General features: G+C 39.0%; 1 protein-coding gene and 1 long non-coding RNA gene across 9 annotated transcripts in view; one reads left to right on the top strand and one right to left on the bottom strand.

The window, feature by feature from the left end:
- The window catches only part of LOC143441678 (uncharacterized), a 48,129-nt gene extending 40,375 nt beyond the window's left edge, over positions 1–7,754 (bottom strand). For 2 of the 3 annotated variants that reach the window (XR_013109282.1, XR_013109281.1), the window contains exon 1: positions 7,469–7,593. This is a non-coding gene — a long non-coding RNA (uncharacterized LOC143441678). Of the gene's footprint in view, positions 1–7,468 lie in introns of all 3 variants that reach the window. The other variant, XR_013109280.1, reaches the window with a different exon arrangement.
- The window catches only part of Fndc3a (fibronectin type III domain containing 3A), a 149,651-nt gene continuing 135,314 nt past the window's right edge, over positions 6,299–20,635 (top strand). Inside the window, exon 1 of one of the 6 annotated variants that reach the window (XM_076930751.1) lies at positions 6,299–6,318. The gene's annotated coding sequence lies outside the window, so the exon portion shown is untranslated. Of the gene's footprint in view, positions 6,319–6,421; positions 6,444–6,886; positions 7,256–7,411; positions 7,552–7,618; positions 7,759–20,635 lie in introns of those variants that run through there. The other 5 variants (XM_076930749.1, XM_076930748.1, XM_076930752.1 and 2 more) reach the window with 5 other exon arrangements.

Genomic DNA, 20,635 nt, shown 5'->3' on the forward strand with positions numbered 1-20,635 from the left:
TCTTTTTTTCAGAATCTTTATCATAAATGGAATTCTATGAATATTTATTGATTGTTAAATGATTCTCTTCTTTGCAATAGACCCCTTTCGAAAGCAAATTTAGATTGTCAATTTAAATGGGACTCTTGTTAGAAGAGAGTTTGTCCTTCTGAGTAAGAGAACTAGTCTCATATATGTATTTAATGGATACTGCTACTAAGAAAATTAATACGTCATGTATTTACTAAACACATCCCTCACCTGAAGTACCTAGTTGTTTTTATACCTAGAGTCACACCTTGAGCTTAGACTCCTTAGCCTTAGGACTAAAGCATGTTCGAGCATGTCAACAGAGATAATAGAGTAGGCTTATTTACAGAGGGGAAAAACCATGTAAAAGCAGGATGAAAAGTTTGCTTTGAGCTTGTTTGCCTCACAGTAGTGGTAAAAGCTTAATGTTGGTAATGTTGTCTATACCATGAGCTTACTCAGTGAGAGCTACCACTTCTATGAAATTTAAATATTGTATTAGTCCATCTTCTGTTACTAATACTGTAATAGCAAGAAAGAGTCTGTTTTATAACAAAAGGCTTATTTTTGTCCATTGTTCTAGAGATGCAAGGTAAAAGGCTGCATATGGTGACAGCATTCCAAAAGACTCCTGAGGTGGTACAGGGCATCCCTCTAACTGATGGGGGCATTCAGGAACATGTGTTGCTTCAGATCTCATAAAGCCATAGGAATTCATCACTGGGGATCCCTCCTGATGAACTCATCCCTTCCCCATCCCATCTCAAGGCCTCATCTATAAAGACATGGGGAGACTGAGTGTCTAACTTCTAAGTTCCCAAGATAATCAACCTCCAGCGTGAGTTTTGAGAAGGCAAGCCAAATTCAGACCACTACTATGAAATCAAATGCTTTGTGAAGATTTGCTTGAAGGCATGGGGCACATGCCTTTAATCCTAGCACCCAGGCCACAAGGGCCAGAGGAACTCGTGAGTTCTAGGCTAACTAGGTCTACATGGCCCAGGTCTACATGGGATTCTGCATAAAAACAAACGAAGTCTTAAACCTATCAATACTTTCCTAGTTTTTCAACATCTATACAAGTTTGTCTCGATGTAAGAGTTGTCCATTTCATCTTAAGGTGTAGTTTAAAACATTATACAAAGACAAATTATTGTATAAATATTTGCCTGCTACCATGAATAGTTGATTTGTCTGGTTGTTTTAAAATGCAATTTTGCTTGAATATTTAATTCACAAGTTTGAGAAGCAATTTCTTAAGTTTGGCAAATTACAATTGAACTTAGAGGATATGGATTTTCATTTCTAAACTCATGTACATTTTGTTTTTCCAGATTAAAATTTCACTTATCTTGGAAAAGAAAGTATTGCTCTAGTTTGAAGCTTTTTTTTTTTTTTTTTTTTTTTTTTTTTTTTTTTTTTTTCTTTCTTCTTCTTTCCTTCTGGGGATGGTGGGATGCAGGTGGGGGTGGAGAAGCCAAGTGGTTTGATGATAGTTTTAAAACTCTCAAATCATCTTCTGTCTTGTTTTTCTCATAGATGACTATCTTCCTCTTCTGTCTCTAAAACTGATTCATATGTCATCTGGTTATGCTGGATAATAATAACGGTATGCTCCAACCTGAGACAGATATAAGACTCTCCTAAACATGTACAAAGCAACAAAGAGCTGTTGACAGATCCAAGGACAAATATAGAAACTATTTTTTTCCAACCTAGAGAAAAATCTTTAGTCTGTCTTATGATTGTGTAGCCTTTTCATATGCGAAAACTATCTTATTTACTCAGTTTAAATAAGGCAAGTGTGTGAGCCTTTTCCCTTTGGGAAGGAAGATCTGTCCCCTGTAGTGTGCTTTGAAACCATATCATTAGCAATGACAAATTTGGGCTATTAGGATTATCATTTATGATTTCAAAAATCCCTTAATCCTTCTTAGTTTCTTTATAAGGAAGAAACTATATAAAATCTTAAACTATAGGCAAGAGCAACCTTTAAACAATTCCATTAATCCAAGTTAATACTATGTCACAGAGGGAAAAAAATCCTTGTGAAAGCTACCTGTTTTTGTATTACTCTAAGATGCTTAAAGTATGGTCTATGGGTTACCCACCAGAACCCCTCAGAGAGCTTATAAAATGTAAAATCTTGGGAAAGGGATGGTAAATGGAATGGAATGCTGTATTATATAGTACATCATACATTGTATAACATATATTGGATAGGATATACTAATTATATTTATATATTGTATACTATATGGTACATCGTACATTATACATTGTATATCATATTATATATTGTATATTATATATTATATTAAAATTTGTATTTTAACTATCGTGTGTGTGTGTGTGTGTGTGTGTGTGTGTGTGTGTGTGTGTATACTTATGAGTGCCACTGCTTGAAAGGGCTAGAGACCTTAGATACCCCTGGAGCTGGAGTTGTAAGCAGCCTGGTGTGGGTGCAGGGAATGGAACTCTGGTACTCAAGACTAAGTGCGCTTAACCACTGAGCCATCTCTACAGCCTGAATTATTAGATCTTGAATAAGCATCCCAGGTGATTTTTATTTTTGCCAACTCTTAAGAACTACCTCTCTAGGACAGTTACTACTCAACTCAGGAAATGACTTGGAGTGTGTTGTGTGTGTGTGTGTGTGTTTATTCTGTTTTTAGGTTTTTTTTTTTTTTTTTGATGGTGAAAATCAATCCCAGCATCTCACATATGTTAGATTCTATCAGTGAGGTTCCTTTTCAGGATTAGAAAAGTACTTTAGTAGACTTTCTTGGTTTTGAAACAAAACTAAGGTTTCTGGGTATTTTGAGTAAAAAGAGAGAAAAACCAAAGCCCTCAGCTCCAGTTCCAGCTCCACGACTGCCTGCCTATCACCATGTTCCCCCACCCTGATGATCATGGACTAACCCCCTGAACACTAAGTAAACCTTCAATTAAATGTTTTCTTCTTTAAGTTACCTTGGCCATGTTCCCTTGAAGCAATGAAACAGTAAGTAATGCAGCTGGTTTAAGTGGCATACCTACATTTTCTTCTTCTACACTTGTACTCAGTGTGAGGGCCAATGGCAGAAGCGTTCTCTCTGGCTCTGTTCAGTTAATACTGAGTAGTCTCCCTCAGAGAATTCAGCCAGCACACAGCCAGTCAGTCTTTTGTTTGTTCTGTCTGTCTGTCTTTCCCCTCTCCTCTTTGTCAAGTGGCCGAAAAGACAATCTCTACTTTCCTTTTTAAAGAATTAATTATTTTATTTATCTTTACATGTATTGGGGTTTTGCCTGCATGTATGAACATATGCTGGTAGATGCCAGAAGGCAGCCTCCGATCTCCTGGAGCTCGAGTTACAGACAGTTGTGAGGACCATGTAGGTCCCAGGAATCGAGTCGGAATCAAGCCCGAGTCTCCTGAAAGAGTTGCCAGTGCTATTAACAGCTGTACCATTGCCAGCTCCATGATCTACACTTGACTTCTTCATGCTCCATTGTTTAATGAATTCCCTGCCTCCAGGGTCTTAGGAGGCAACATGGACTATAAGTTACAGCTAAGGAACTCAAAGCTTAGGAATCTCTCAATCTTTTAAAAATGGCTGCAAAAAGTTTTGCTCAACCTTGGCTGCAGCAAGGAGTCTTTATTATGCTGGGTGATTTTTTTTAAAAGGCCCTCTCTTCTGAAGGGGACATTATGTCTATTTTACACTCTTGTCTGCCAAAGAAGAAATATCCTTGAAAAAAATAATCTATAATGAAAGCTGTTGGTGACATAAGAGATGATACAGTTAGCTGTCTCCCAACTCATTTCTATTAGTCCTGATCTGCCATTTCCTAGTTTTACAAGCCCACAACCTAAAACACCAAAAGGAACTCAAAGGACAGCAACACTCAACTGTTCAGGAAATATTTTTGGAATTTTCTGTATGCCAGGTACTAAACAGGCCAAAATAGACACGATCTTTGTTGTTATAAGCAACAGGAGTAGTACTCAGATATAGCAAAATGTAGTTGTAAATTGTAGTAAATCATAATAATTAAAAATACATGGTGGTAGGATTGTTGATATTAATCAGGGATCTTAACCTTATCTGGGATGTCAGTTTCTGCTCCCCAACCCCGAGAATGTCCTATTCACACTGAGCCCTGAAGGTTAAGTAGGGGATAATGGTTAAAAAGAAAAAGGGCAGGTGTACAGAGCATACAATTATTCCAATTAGACTACAACTGAAAAACGAAATGGTCAGGAAATCCTCGGCCCAGGAAGCAAGGGAAGAGTTATATGAGACTGTGTTTAAAGGCCACTGAAAAGGCTCTACTTTTATTCTAGAATAATAATAAATTATTTGAACATGTTATGTAACAAGTGGCATAGACTTATTTGCTTTTTGAAAGATCATTTTGGCTGCAAGGCAGAGAACACACAGATTATCTACAGTTAGTCCAAATTAGCTCAGTAGTGGCAGGAAAGAGGTGGGATCATTAGGGGGATTTTGGAGGAAACATCTTTAGCAGTTGACACAGCAACAGATACGGGAGACAGGGTGAGGGAAACATCAGGGAGGATGTTAGATGTTTGATTTGATGAGCTGAAGAACCAGGAAAACATGAAGTTGGTCAAAACCTTGCAAACCCGGGACATTTTGTAGCATACCAGTCAGTAAAGCAATTGATGATTGAAGGACTTTGGCATTCAATGCAAGAGTCCAGCCTCTAGGTGTGTAGAGATGTGAAAGTACAGGTGAGTGATAGCCTACACTATGGTTGGGTGACACTGCATAGGGTAAAAGAGTATAACAGAACACAAAAGAACGTCAGATAGACCCCGAGGTGCTGCAGAGAGGGTCATGCTGTGTGCCTCAGGCAGAGAGAAGAATGGGACTATGAAAAGAGACTAGTGACTGTACACAAGAAAATAGGAGGCAAACAGAGAAAATGGCTGCCAAATAAAGAAAAGTTTATGAAAGAATGGTGTTCAAAGTGTTCACTGTTGCCAGAGCCCAAGGTTAAAGGTTAAAGGGTGAAGGTTAAAAGTGGTATTTATTTTACTGATGAGGAAAAGAAATGTCTGCTCTAAGCCAACATAAGATTCCTGTGCCTCTCTGGCTAGGGTGATTTATGTGTGCTTCTTTTTCTCCAAAGGATACAAATCTCCCAGTTTTTACCCTCTTCCTCCTCATAGTGTCTAGGTCTACCTCAATGATGTCTTGAATTACATGCCCTTATCTCCTTCAACTAGGCTATTATTTCTTGCCCTGCCTATGGCAGGTAGATGGGCTTTAAACATACTTATAAAAATGTAGGTTATTTTAAAAAATTTGGGGTGGGGGTAGTAGGGGGAGTCTACCACTGAACCATAAAACCAGAATCTTGAGGGAGTAGATGCTAGGATTCTTCATTTTTACAAAGTTCACAAGATCAATAGTTTGGAAAATACTAGCTTAAAGTTAACTTTGGAGATCACTAGTTTAGCCTCCAACCGAACAAGAGTTGGGCAGCAGTAAGGGGAAGCCACACAACTCCTCCACTTTCAGATATAAACTCTCCTATTGCAAAACAATGAGCAGTTATACTTCTGTTATTCCAAGATCAGCTTTCCAGTAATTTTGTCTGGAAGAGGGCCAAAACTGGAAGTTAAGAAAATGAAACATTTCTCTTAGGGAAAGGACTTTGCCCCCCCGCCCCGCCCTGCCCCCCAAGTATCTCAAGATGCTATTTGCTAGAATCACTATCCTACTTGTTGACGGGAAGAAAAATAACCTCTCATTAGCTGGCTGGGGATACAAACATCGGATCAATCATTGCCTGCAGCCATAGAGAAAAGCAGGAGGAAAAAGAAGGAAGCGCAGCTTTAAAAAAACACCACTACAGGAAAACAGAAATGGTTAAAGTGGGCGTAGAGGCAGATGAACATAAGCCAAGTGAGGGGTCTTTAAGAAAAGTAAGGAGAACACTGCAAAAGGCAGCACCAAAGTGGGGATTTTGTACACACACGCACGTACACACACCCCTCTGCAATCCCATGGGACTTTGGTGTAAGGCCTTAGTATCGTATTTGATACTCAGCGATCCACTAAGAATTTCGTTATCCACTTAAAAAAAAAGAACGTAAGAAATACGTACATCTTCGAGAGATTTCTGTCAAACGATTAAAAGAAGATTGCCACCTTAAAACGCAGCACAACTAACAAGCTGAAAACACAGGTCAGACGTGGAACCTGGTTTCACCAGTCACCAGTTTTGGATGGACAGGGTAGGACGCAGGTTCCCAAAGACGACCCTCTCCCCAAGGCTTCCGGTGAAACTGCGAAAGTAAGCAGCCGGGCGGCCCTCAGGCGTTGCTGCAGCGTTCCCCCCCTCCCACCCCCTCCCATTGCTTGAGGCTTAAGGAAATTGCAGCCGCCTCCGCTTCGGTCTCCGCTGTGGTAGACATCAAGGTAACGGGTTTCCACTAGATTTGGCTCGTTCGAGACCAATACATTAAGTTCTGCGTTTCTGAAAGACGTAAATCTGTTTTGTGGGTGCTATAAAATGCCGGGGCTCTACACGCTTGGGAGTGGAAACGTCTGAGCCCACTTCGGTGCGCGTCCCTGCTCTGGGGCTTGTCTCTAAACGCACCTGCCGGCATTCTAAGTTCTGGGGCTTTCGAAGAGGGGCTGACACGGTTCGACTCCGGGGGTGGTGGGTGGGGACGCTTTCTAAAATGCATTTGGAATGGCGTGTGGGGCCCCAGATACGTCAATCATCAGCACGGTTCCCGGGCTTCGGGAGAGTGGCTCCGGAGCGGTACCGGAGCTCGCACACCGCACACTTGCGGCCCCGCGAAGCCTGGCTGCGGGACGGCGGGCGGGCGAGCGGGCGCGCGCTCGCGCTCGCGCTCGTTCCCGCGGGGGCTCCGGGTCCAGGCGGCCGGGGGCGCCGTCGGCGGGGCTCGCGCAGCCGCACTGGGCGCGGCGACTCCGGGCTCCTCCTCCCGGCTCCGTAGTAATCATGGCGGCGGCGGCATTCGCGGTCCCTCGGGTGAAACAGAAAGCGGGAGCTACGCGGAGAGGGAGCGAAGAGCGGGGCTGAGGCGGCGGCGCCGTCACTGCCGGGAAACACCCCCCCGTCCACACACACACCAGTCAGCGCAGCGGCGGCCGAGGGAGCCGGAGCCCACCGCCAAGCTAGCGAGAGGACAAGCCGGAGCCTCGCAGAAGAGACGCCGGGGGATCCGCCTTCCTTCGCCTCGGAGCGGCGGGATTCGGAGGTGAGAGCCGGCGGGGGACGCCGGAGCCCGCGTCGGGGAAACCGTTAGGCTGGGGCTGCTGGCCGCGCCGCCTGAGGGCTGAGCCCGTCGGGGAGGGCGGGCGACGCCCCCCACGCGAGGCTGCGCCGTCCGCGGGGCGGCGGGCCCGGGACGCGGCGGAGACGTGCGCGGCACCTGCCGGGGCTCTGCGACCGTGGAGCGCTGCCCGCTCACCTGAGGGTTAAATCCTCGAAAACACGCCCTTCGGGTCTGCGCCCCGGCGGCCGCTGCCGGTGCCTGGCGGCTCCTCTCCCCAGGTAAGTCAACCACCTGTTCGGTCGGTGGAGAGGAGAGGAGAGGAGAGGAGGAAGGGAGGCTGCGGTCCTCGGGCAGCCGGGCAGCCTGCGTGGGTGAACTTTTGACACGACTCTTGGAAAGGGCGGCATGAGCTAGGTGAAGGAAAAAAGGAGCGAGTAATTTCGACATCAGATCGCTAGCGCTGCTGCTTTTAACGAGTGTGATAGGTAATCGTAGTTTTATTAAACTATCACCTTTCGTAGAAGCCTTGGGGTATCGTGTGTGTGTGTGTGTGTGTGTGTGTGAGTGTGTGAGAGTGATTGCTGAGGGAGCTAGGAATGGTGAGCTAGAGATTATTTATTTATTTTACTGAGACTGTAAGTTCCTTTGGGCACCTTCTCTTCTATTAACTGAGACTAGCAGGCTGACAGGCTTTTCCTCTTTTGGTACTATAATCTTGAAGTGCTCACGGTAGACTTTAAAAAAAAAAAACGAGCCACATAATGATTTTGCTGCTTCCTATTGTGGTCTGTTTCAGTTCTTGAAACCCAAGTTTGTGCGTGTTTTTTTCTGTGTCATAAGTATCAGATAGCATTGCCTCTCAGCCTTTTGGCTAAGATCAGTTGTAAGAATGAAATAACAGTTGAAGCTTTTCTGTAATATTTTAATCACTATGCTTTTACCAGCATTAGTACTAAACATATGCCACTCAAAACCGAGCCATATGTCAGACCGAAGCAAATTGAGATTTCTGGCTCATATCCCGTATTTAGATAAATATTTAGTTTGTGTGTATTTGCTGAGTATGTAATTCTTGTCATCTCGGAAGTGTTGTTTAAGTCACCTAAAAATGTTCCAGAGAGATGAGTCCCCTGCCTTCTTAACATTTTCTTGTTTAAATTGATTTTTTTCTCAACTAATGAGATCAGTTACCCATGGAGACAGGTGGTAGGCCTATTAGAAAGCCATGATAAGGACTTTTTAAACATGGTTTTTCATATAAATATGAGAGTTTGTTTTTAAGATTTTAGTCCACTTGTAATTCTTGCTACCCTAATAACATCCTTTAAAGAGAAGGAGAGAAGATAAGGTGATGGGGGAAAAAAATCTTTAGATTCTACATTTAAAATTTTTAGCATTCTCATATTAAATTTCTCTGTGTTGTTTTGTCTTCATAGATCGTCTCCCAGCTTTCACTGGGTAGAACATTAAGTGGAACATTTTTATCTCAGGCTGCTTACATTTAGCCACCTGTATGCATCTGGCTTTACCTCCTTCCTTTTCCCATCTGTCTGAATCCTCATCATCTAATGGTCAGGAAAAAGAAACTCTTGCTTAATTAACACTAGCCTCAGTGAAGCATGATTGTAAGGAGAATTTTCTTCTCACAAATTAATGTTGTGCATTCAGAAAAGCAGATTTTTTTTTTCTTGGTGTCATATGTCATCACTTCCTCTCCATGTAATTGAGAGCTGATTTATCTTACCATACACTTAATGATTCCTTTTTATATCTCTATATTTCTATAAATTTAATACAAATGAAGAAAAAATTCTGTGCTTTCCGTGCCTAGTGAGATGTAGGCTGAGAGATTTTGGAAAACACAGAAGAAAAAAAAGAGTATTGTAATGAATATTGTCTTTTAGCTTGGCTTAGGTAAAAGACATTTATGATTTGTTCAGCCATAGCTTAGACTCATATGTAATGTTTCTACTTATCTTGAAAATATAAATATTTTCGATATATATGCATACATATACATATATACATATGTGTGTATATATATATGTGTGTGTGTGTATATATATGTATATATATATATATATATATATATATATATATGGCTTATTCATCTTATATTTGCCTGTAGTGTTGAAATATCATTTGATGATGTAAACAAAATAGGTTTTTTTAAAGCAACAAACATTCTTAATGCATCTTTTTCATGAAAATTAGTTTTGATTATATCTTGTTGCATAAGGATGAGAATATGATTCCCAAGTTTATTAGCCTGGTATTGATAAGCAATTTGTTGTTAAATACAATCTCTAAAACAGGAATTACTAAAATACGTTCTGATTTTTTTTTTTTTTTTAAAGTCAGATTTAGAATTCTGTCTGTCAAGTCTCATAGTACTTTAGTTGATCACTTTGGTACAACAAATGTATATCAATGTCAAGAGTGCCTTATTACAAAGAAATTGATGACCCATAGAGATAAAGGGCATGTTTTGTTCTTTTACATGTATTGTGAGTGTTTATCCTGTTTAATAGTCCAGTCTTTGTTTCAGAGCATTATTCAGTGAGTTCTTTTTATGTCAGGGTCCTTAACCTTCTCTCCAACTGGTTGGGTTTTGTTTGTCTTTAATGTATACTGTGTAAGTTTGCCATGCAACGCCTTGGCTTCCATTAAATTCTTTGTGAGTTTCATCTTCTGATGTTCCCAATTCCCTATCAACCACTCCCTGGTCTTAGGCTACTTTTGTGCACAAGATAGCTTCTGCAAGATAGTGTGCTTGGGAGGAGATGTCATGGACTCAGAATGATGAGCCTTTATTAAAGGAAGGGATACAAAAGCAGTGGCATGTGTTCCTTTAAGTAATTTACAAATTATCTAAGAATTGTACACTAACAAAGGAGACCATTAATAATAACTTAGCATAATATCTTTAAAGTGTGTGGCATTCACTGTGACTGAAAGTGCTGTGAAGGAGGGCTACAGCAGTCTGGGCATTTGGAGGAAGTCCAACTTGAAATTTAGGAAGGGTTTCTGTATCAAAGGAAAAATCATTCCGAAAGAGAGTGACAGGCAGAGTTGGAGGTGGTATTGAGAGGAATAGTTTGGGAGCATCCAAGGACAAGTATTAGGGGGAAAAAGGTGATCAGGCAGAGAATGGAGCAGGCCCCACGAGGTAAGAAGAATAGAGTAGGAAGCCCTGGAGGAAAAAGTTCTGCTTATCAGCAGGAACCTGTCTCTGAAAGTAATGGAGAACCACATACTGCTTTGTTTTGTTTTCATGTTTTTAGTTAACATACAACATTGTAGATTTTGATATGACATTCTCATACATTTGTATCATTGTGCTGTGTATCATTGTTTCTTCCTCGTTACCATCTTTGGACCTTCTTCCTTGCTAATTGCAGGTCCCCATTTTCCCCAAATGTCTCTTCTGTTTTCATTGTGTGTGTGTGTGTTGGGGGGGGGGGTGAGTGCACATATTTCTGTATATTAGAGAAAACATGTCTTCCCATTACCCTTTCCTGCTTCCACCTCCCTCTCCCTTAATACCCCTCCCAGTCACACTTCTGCTTTTATTCCATACACAGAGATAAAAAAAATTCTGTATGTGAGAGAAAATAAAGTGTTTCTCCTTCTTACTGTGTTTTGTTTCGCTTAGTATTTTGATCTCTAGCTTTAGTTTCCTTAGTGATTAGATAGATTATATATGTTTATATAACTTAGATATGGGTAGACAGCCTTTTTATAGATTGTTTGGTAATATCATCTTGAAAACTATTTGTAGTCTCTGTTGACTATTTTTTGTTTGTGCAGGCCAGAGTTAGCCATGTGGCTAACGGAGTCATGGCTAACTGTCCACATAGCACATATTGTAAATATTTTCCTAATGGTTGCTTGCAGTAGTGTTATATCTTTTTTGTGTGATATATGAAAATAAAGAAAATATGCTAAAACAACTACTACTATAATTATTATTATCTGTGCTTAAAGTTCTAGCAAGAGCCTAGTCTAGGTTTCAGACTAGGAAGGAGTTGTCTTTGAGTTGGGCAGTGAAACAGCTACACAGTGGCTGGGATTAAAATTTGTATAAAGGTAACCCTACCAACTCTTCTGGGCTTATGGCTTTAAAAGTACAACTGTCATTTTAGAAACCTTGGTTAGGGTGCTGGAGGTCTGTAAGTGATGGTAGGGGACCAATAACCTGTTTTTTAAAGGTAGTCTAAGGGGAGTTGTAAACATTAGCAATCCTGCAGTAACCCCAAGAAATAGTTAGTGTTATGGAGCAATTGGTAATCAGATCGATAAACTACTCATCTAGAAAATGTTAGACCATGTAGATTAAAGGATGGAAGACCCAGAAATCTCTAAAAAAATTTACTGTTTTGAAACTGTTCTTTTTGAAACATGTTAGAAGTTTCTAAATGTATAACATGTGCTTCTAAGACAGCAGCTTTGAAGCTGTGGCTTGCATCTCCTTTGGGGATGAGGACTCTTTCACAGATATCAGATATCCTGTATATCAGATAATTATATTATGATTTATAACAGCAAAATTACAGTTATGAAGAAGCAATGAAAATAATTTTATGGCTGGAACTCACTACTATATGATACACTTACTGTATTAAAGAGTCACAGCCTTAGGAAGGTTGAGAACCACTAATCTAAGATACTTTTCTCTTTTTCCACTGTGTTTTTCCTATCATTACTAGGTGATCCATGGTGCCTGAGATTATGGCTTTATGGCTCAGTTGGTAAGTTTGTGATATCAAGAGATTAAAATGCAGATAGCATAAGACCGTTATTTTTTATGCTTCAGGCATTACAAATAGGCTTTGTATGTGGTCAGTATTGGGTGTTGGAGAAAGTAGAAGGGACATTGACTAGACAGAATCAGTACTTGTTTCCCTCCTTTATTTTTCTGTTAAAAACACTAAACCCAAACCAAACATTTATCTTTTATGCTTTTATAACTATAACTTTGTCTTCCTTTATAAATATTTTTAGTATCTTAAGTTTAAAGGCAGCATAAGCCTTTTGAATTAGGTTTTGTTTGACCTTTCTTGATTGCTACCTGATACAATTTTGGTTTAACATTGTGCTTTAAGAAGAAATTAATAGCCAGGCATGATAGTGTATGCCTTTAATCTCAGCATTCCAGAGGCAGAGGCAGGAGGGCCTCCATGTTAGAAGCCAGCCTGATCTACATTGTAAATTCCAGGATGGGCCAGCCGGGGCTTCATAGTTGAGACCCCATCTTGGAAAAAGAAAGGTGTGAGGACAGTTAATAATTGGCCTCTGTTTTACCGTCCTGCCACCTTCCCTGCCTAAGGAGGAGATCAAGTGCCTTGGATGGTGCAGATCTTAGTTCCACATTTACCACTCATTAGTGACCACTCATTAGTGACTGGGATTTCATGGTTTGTTTTTCTGAGTTTTAAAATTGAGAATAGCTGTTTAGTTTTCATCACACACATTGTAAAGGTGCTTAACAAGATGGTTAAAACATGAACATGTTAAGGCACCATGTATGTGCTTACATCAGTACTCATATGTATGTACCAGAAGCTACTGAACAGATTGTTTTTCTAATATGATCAGAACTTTTGAGGTCAAGGTTTACTCTGCAGAGTTCTACAATCAGCCTTTTCAGGAAGCATTCAGTACTCTAGAAAGTCATAACTGTTTTCTTTGCAAATAAAATAAGATATAAAAATTTTCCACTCATTAATCTTTCAGATCAGTCCCTGCTCTACTCTTCCTCTGTCCCTCTTTGCAAGGGACTTCTAATCTTCTGCTCCATACTGCCTCACTATTGTATCCATAGTGGGAAGAAAATGGATGTATAAAATGAGTAAAGTTGTTCTTCAGTAGAAGACAGCTTCTTTATAGCACTGAGAAACACCTGCTAAGGTCACATTGGATTTTAGGGCCGACACTCAGTTACTTTTAAAGCTCTGAATAAACCTGCTGGATATTCTACTTGGGGATGACTTCTTTGTTCCTTCTTCACTCTTTGAGATGGCTTAGGTGCTAGTTGGTAGAAATACAAAGTGTAGTGTGTATTTTGTCATCAGCCTTGATAAGAAAGTTAAGTACATTTGACAGATTATTGTATAACCAGACTATAGCATTGTTGAATTGTGTTGTTTTTTCTGTCTTCTTCTTTAGAACCCACATCTTAATATATGCTTATACATACAGATTTATATTTTCAAAGTGATTTTCTCTTTTTCCAGTGAGTTTAATTGATTTAAGTGTGTGTAGCTTTCTTCAATAAACCCACAGCCACGTAATGGGAGGGAAGAGAATCTTCTTATTTGGCTGCATATTCGGAGCACATGTTTCTTAAGTACACTTCACAGCACATTTAAGACTTTTCTTAAAGTGTAATTACAAATTGAGCACCCCAAACTCCAAATTCAAGATGCTCCAAAATGTGAAACTGATGGTCACTATGATGCCACAGATGCAAACTCTTCACTTGATGTGGAGTGCTAGGTTACAGTTAAGGAGTTGGTAAGCTAAAAACACTGTACGTAGAAACACCAGGCCACAATATAATGTATATATAAAACACAAGTGAATTATGTGTTTAGATTTAGCACCCATTTCCGGAGTATATCATGGTGTGCGCAGATGCTCCAGAGTCTGAAACACTCCTGACTCTAAGCATGTTGATGAAAGGACACTGAACTTGTGTATTTTGTGCCTTGAGAGAAGTAGTTCATGTACACACTAACTGCTTTGGTTGAAGGAGTCGTTATTTCATGTACTTCAAAATCAATCTGTGTTAATATTTGCTTAAATAAAAAGAATTCATGATGTCATTTTGTTTAAATCTTCTGGATTTGGTTTTTTTTTAATATAGCCATTCTCAGTTATAGTTTTATTCTTAAGACCTGATTTTCCCCCATGTAGTGTTTTTATTTATAATGTTTGGTGAATATATTATTTACATTTTATTATAATGGCTTAGTAAGTACCTTTCTGTTGATTTGAATATTGTTATGCTTAAGTACATCTACCACTTCAGAGCAATATTTTTAAAGAAAATATCATAGTATGGTAATACATCATTTGTATATCTGTTATTTGAAACTTACTAAGATTGGTTCACAAGGTTGGGCAGCAGTTCTCAGCTTGTGGGTTGCAACCCCTTTGGGGGTTGAAGGACCCTTTAACAGGGGTCACATATCACATATCCTGCATACCAGATTATTAACAGTGTAATTCATAACAGTAGCAAAATACAATTATGAAGTCACAACAAAAATAATTTTATAGTTAGGGGTCCCCACAATATGAGGAACTTTATTAAAGATTCTCAGCATTAGGAAGATTGAGAACCACTGGGTAAAGTGTAGGGGCTACAGTGTCCCTCATGACCCACTTTTTAGGTTGCAATCAGACTAATATTTTAAGTGATGAATTTATTGGAATCACTCATCAATTTAAAGATATACCAAACTTTCTCTGCAAATCCATTTCTGTTGATACCATTGGCAAGCCATTGTGTCTCATCCCTTTCCAGCTCTGTACCACGAGGTAAGTGGTGTAACAGACTATTGATTGTCTTTACTGGGCATATAGAAACATGCCACTTTATCACAGTTCCCTGATTCCTCCATGTACAGTGGAATAATGTTAGAATTCTAGAATACGTGTTTAAAAAGGATTAAAAGGCAGAACTTATTTCTTGTGAATGGAATGAGTGCCATAATATCAACTTTGACAGATGTGTTAGTTATTGTCACCCAGGTTTCCTGTTCTTATTTTCACTATTAATTTATCTATATCTCTCATTTGTTGAAGAATTAAAATGTCTCCAATGCCTGCAATACAAATGTTATAAAATGAATGTTATACTTTCTTCTCTCCGGGTTTACAGACTAGGATGATTGATAAAGTCATGTAAATAAATACATATCTTAAAATAATTAAATAAAATACCTCTTCTCTTGCCTCTTTTTACTTGTGTGATACTTTCCTGGTTTTGGCCCTGAGTAGCCCTGTTTCCTGTAGAGTGTTGTGATTATGTACATTGTTTTGTGTATATATGTATATTATATATATTTTTGTGTATTAGGCTTTCTAACTGGTAGACTGTGAATAGTACTGGTGCTAATGACAGTTTTGAACAGAAGGAGTAGAGAATCAGTATTTCAGGCAGTGTTGGTGGCAAGGACTCTGCATACCTACTGAAGCCAAGCTACAACAGGCTACAGCTATTTTATACAAAAATAAGTGTGGGTCTCTTCTAATTCAGCTTTACTTAGGGAACAGGCAGCAAGCCAAGTGTGACACATAAGCCTTAGTTTGTTGACGCTTTGAGTGCTACAAACTTTGTTCTTGGCTAGTACAAAATTACTAGTAAAGAATAATTAGTAAGTGCTTTTTCTGTTTTGGGTGTTGTTCCAAACTTCACACATAGCTGCTTATTTAGTTCTCAAACCATCTGAGTTAGATATCATTGCCACCATTTTTAAAATAAGGTAACTAATATGCCCAAGACCATAGAGCTGTTTAGTGATGATAAGGACTTTGAGTCCAGATGATTCTAGAACCTGGGCTTTTTGTTAATACAGTTCCAATATATTACATCCCAGGAATGTAATGATTCAGTCTTAGGTGACATAGTAATATAATTTACTAAATAGATTTAAGGAACAACTATACTTATCTCTTTGTGCTAAAAATGTTACTATGCTGAATTCCAGGTATATAATGATTCACTGTTAGAAAATATTAATACAATTTACTTTATTTATAGATTTTAGGGTCAACTATAATTATCTCTTTGGTGCTAGAATTTGTTTTCTTAAATTCAGTTACCATTCCTAATAACTCACCATCAACAAGAAATAACCTTATAAAATACTCTAGCAGGAACTTATATTGAATGTAATAGTGAAATACTAGAAGTACTTCTGTTAAAAAATGGAAACATTATTAACATTAGTCCAGAGCTCTTTCCTGATTCATTAAGAAACAAGAAAAATAACTTGTAATAGGAGAATAATAATATTATTTATAACTGTATGATTGCAAACTTAGAAAATACAAAATAGGGCTGGGGTGTGATTTAGCTTTAGAACACTTAACCGTATAGCAGATGTCATGGGCTCTGTTCCTGTTAGTCCCATCACCATTACTGCCACCCTGACCACAACAACGACAAAACGGAATTAGAAGAGAAGTGGTAAGACTAGACATCCTTTTCTTAAATATAGTGGGAAAGTATCTAGTTTCCTCATCTCTCTCTTTCACACACACACACACACACACACACACACACACACATGATAGTCATCTGAAAATGACTTAAAGGGTTTCAATAAATATCTGGCTATGAGGTTAATTTACAAGTTTTTTTTTTTCTGTACCAGCAGTGACTGACTTTTGAAATAGTTAAGAAAAAGAACAGTCATAAGTTATAAAATACTTTAAAAAACTGTAAAATGTATAGTAACTAAATGAAGAAAATATAAATAGCTGGAGGAACATTTCTGAAATTGGTAACTCACTAATTCCTACAAAGTGGTAGTTCTTACCATACTGGTTTATAAAATCATTGTTTTAATTAAGAATTTAATGTGATTTAAAAATGAAACTTGCAAAATTGAAGGTTGAAAGTGGAGGAAACCATAGGGGCACATGGTCAAATGCATTTCAGGAGTAAATATAAGGGGGACTTCCTTACTAAAGGTAAAGATCAAATCTTTGCAAAGCTTTATGTTTTTTAATTTATTTGTTTTTATGTGTATGAGTGTTTTGTCTGCATGTGTATATATGCCCCAAACATGTTCAGTGTCTGCAGAGTCTATAAGGAGGCGAGAGATCCTTGGGTCAGTCATAAGCTGCCTTATAGGTGCTGGGGCTTGAACCCAGATCTTCTTCAAAAGCAGTGAGTGATCTTAATAACTGAGTAGTTCTTCAGACCCTAAAAGTTTAACTGTTAAAATAGTAAGAATCTGGGGTAGTGATAAGCCTAATTATCAAAGGGATAGAATAAAATTCAAGAGAAAGAAGATATAGGGAACTATTGAGTAATGGAAAAGTTAGTTTTTAGTAGCGTAGGGAAGTCTTCCATCCAGTTGGTACTCTGAAAATTTAAGTTTCAAATGAACTAAGTAGCCAAGAGGAAAAAAAGATTTAATGTCAAAAATTTTGAGGTGTTTTTTTTTTTTTTTTAAATCTTTGAGGTGAAGACTACTAAACTTTGGCATCATTTTAAAAAGGCAGCTGAGAGACTAGAATACAGTGTTCACCACACAACAGAAAAAACTTAACACTGAAGCTTTTTAAGTTTGCCTACAATTATTGTAACAAAGATAGCTTAGTAGAAAATAGGAAAGACTATGACCAATAAATTCATAGAAATAAAAATATGGGGATCTTGAAGCTGGAGAAATAGTTCTGTGATTAAAAGCACTTGTTGTTCTTTCAGAGGACTTGGGTTCAGTTTCCAACCACATTATGGTGGTTCAGAACCATCCATAGCTCTAGTTCCAGGAGATAGAATATCTTCTGCTGATCAGTGTGGGCATCAGTCATGTATATGATGCATACACATATATGCAGCTAAAACAGAGATCTTATAAGAGCTTTGAGGAGACAGCCACAGGAGTATTTTGAGAAATTTAGCTTAAAACTTCAGTGAGAGATGACTTAAAAACTTTGAAATATAACTAGCAAATTATTGGGGAATTTTAGTATTGTCAAACTGAAAAGCAGGCACTTGAGAATTATCGAATAGAGCATAAATAGGTTTTTTTTTTTAAAAGAGAGTTTGACAGTTTCTGTCTACTTTAACCAATAAACTTCTGAATCATACCCATAATATAGAAATATTTTTATAGAATCCTAGAGAATATTAGTACTACATGGTTATAGCTGAAGAGGAAGATATACATAAATGAAAACTGCAAGTATGCCAGATGTGTTGGCAAGTGCCTTGAATCCCAGCCCTCATGAAGTAGAGGAAGGGGGATCTCTGTGAGTTAAAGGCCAGCCATGGTTACATAAAAAGACCTTGCCTAGAATAGAAAAGAAAAAAAAACAAAAAGAAAAAAGAAAAGACAAGAAAAGCTTGAGGCTTGAGAGATGGCTCAGCAGTTATTTACATGTGTACTGACCTTATAGCTCAATTCCCAGCATTCATGTCAGATGGTTCACAGGTAACCTTGAACTCCAGCTTCAGGAGGTCCAGTGCCCTCTTTTGACTTCTGTGGGTATTGCACTCACAAGCACTGTACACACACACACACACACACACACACACACACGATAAATCCTAAAAGCTAGGAAATGTGTCCATCATTAGAATAAATTATGGTGTGATCTTAACAGTGGAAAGTTTGGGACTATTAGATACATGGAGTAGAGCCATGAAAGTAATTTTTAATGGAAATCTCCAGGTAATCTGCATGGAAAACCTAAGAGAGTCGTACATGTGACTTTATTTGTATAATAGCTGCTCTAGAATAGCACTTGCACATGCAGAGGAAAAGGAATGCTGCCCACCACAGTTGTGAAGCTTTAGAAGTGAAGTTTGGATTTGAGGACAATAAAGAAAAAGTTAGGCTTGTATGTATATGTTTGTGAGAACAGGTACAGCCTTTGTGGTGTAACAAACCTGGTACTGAAGAGGGGGTTGGGTTTGGGCGATTCTGATTGGTCCTTTTCCAAATAATTTTCTTTATTGGGCAGTTTTAGTTTTTGACCCTTTCTGTGTATTTTTAAATAGTATTTTCATTCACTTGCAAAAGCTTCCCAGTTGATCTTTAAATTTATTGGTATTTTTAGAAATAGCAGTATGAAGGCCAGTGAGATGGGTCAGCAAACCAAGGCAATTGTTCCCAAGCCTGCCTGCCCATATCAGTCTCTACTACACATAGAGTGAGTGGAAGGAGAGACTGACACACATGCTCTCAGGAACACACATGCCTGGCACCTGTAAGCACACACATTTTATAAGAAATAACAGACTATTAAAGGTTAAGACTCAAAAACAAAATGTCAAAGGAAGTAATAGTTTCAATATAATGGTGTATCTGAGCTGCAGTAAAACACAGTCAAAGAAGAATTATACTAGTGATTCTTAACTTTTATAAGTTAACTGATATCCAAAGTAATATTATTGTGTTTGTGTATGTGTCTGAAGTATGCATGTACTTATATGCCAGTACGTGTGCAGAGGCCAGAGGGGAATTCTGGGTGTTCTGCTCTGTTGCTCTCTACCTTTACTTTGAGACACAATCTCTCATTGAATCTGGGGCTAGACTGGGTAGCCAGAGGCCAGATGACAGGCCAGCAAGTCCACAGTCCTCTCATTCCCGCCTCCCCACCCCTTTACCTTTTTAGATGTAATTCTTAATTGTAGCTGTGGTTGAGCAGCAGAGTGCTTGTTTAGGCAGTCCTACACAAATTATAATTGTGAGTGTTTTCCATCTTCCATATGCCTTTATCTTTCATATCATATGAAAACGCTCTTCCTTCAAAGCTCCTCCTGGGGATCTGATCAAGGGTCTCAGGCATGTAAGACAAGTGCTGCACCACTGAGCCAGCCCCAGAACTCTAAAGACACTTGGTGCTAGAACTCAGGAGAGACATCACTGTGTGTTAAGAGTAAAGACAAGAGTTTTTAATAAACAGGATGGAGAGAAATTATGTGCTTATGGGAATTAACTTTAAGCCCAGGACTAGTTAGAGGTTTATAACAGAATTTGGAAAGCACTGCATTAAGTTACTGTGTTCAGCTGAAAGGCTCTGTTGTGTTTCACAGAGCATCAAAACAGGATTTTCTTGTGATAAAATTTGTTCTTTGCAAGTAATTGGTGAAGCTAACTGAGTTACGCATGCAAAGTTGCTCTAGCTCTGCAGCTTCCGCATTGACGTGCGAGCCATGATGGCTGTGAGTGGAACTGCTCACTGGCTAATGTGGTCAGAGAGGAGTCAGGTAGTACATGGTCTAAAACTTGAAATTCTACAAGACCAAACTGAATGATCTATCACATAAAACATAAGAACAGAGGCCAATAAAATATCTGCACATGAGAATAGAATTAACCCAGGTGCAATTACCTTTTGACCCTAGAAGTACCTCAGATGTCCTGTACACACCAGACACTAACTAAGGATCTAAGGATTTAAGATAATACTACTTAAAAAATATGTTTAGTTGTTGTTAAGTGGCCACTCCGGTCTGTTACTGGGTTGGGCTTGCTCTCATTTCTGTAGTTTGTATCTTACATCACATAGTTTCTTCTTCTCTTTCTCCCCCCCCCCCCCCCCCCCCCCCCCCCCGATCTCTCTTTCTTCTTTTTGAGACTCATGGATTTTGCTGTGTAGCCCAGGCCAGCC

The sequence above is a fragment of the Arvicanthis niloticus genome, chromosome 3 (genome assembly GCF_011762505.2).
Source record: "Arvicanthis niloticus isolate mArvNil1 chromosome 3, mArvNil1.pat.X, whole genome shotgun sequence".
NCBI lineage: Eukaryota > Metazoa > Chordata > Mammalia > Rodentia > Muridae > Arvicanthis > Arvicanthis niloticus.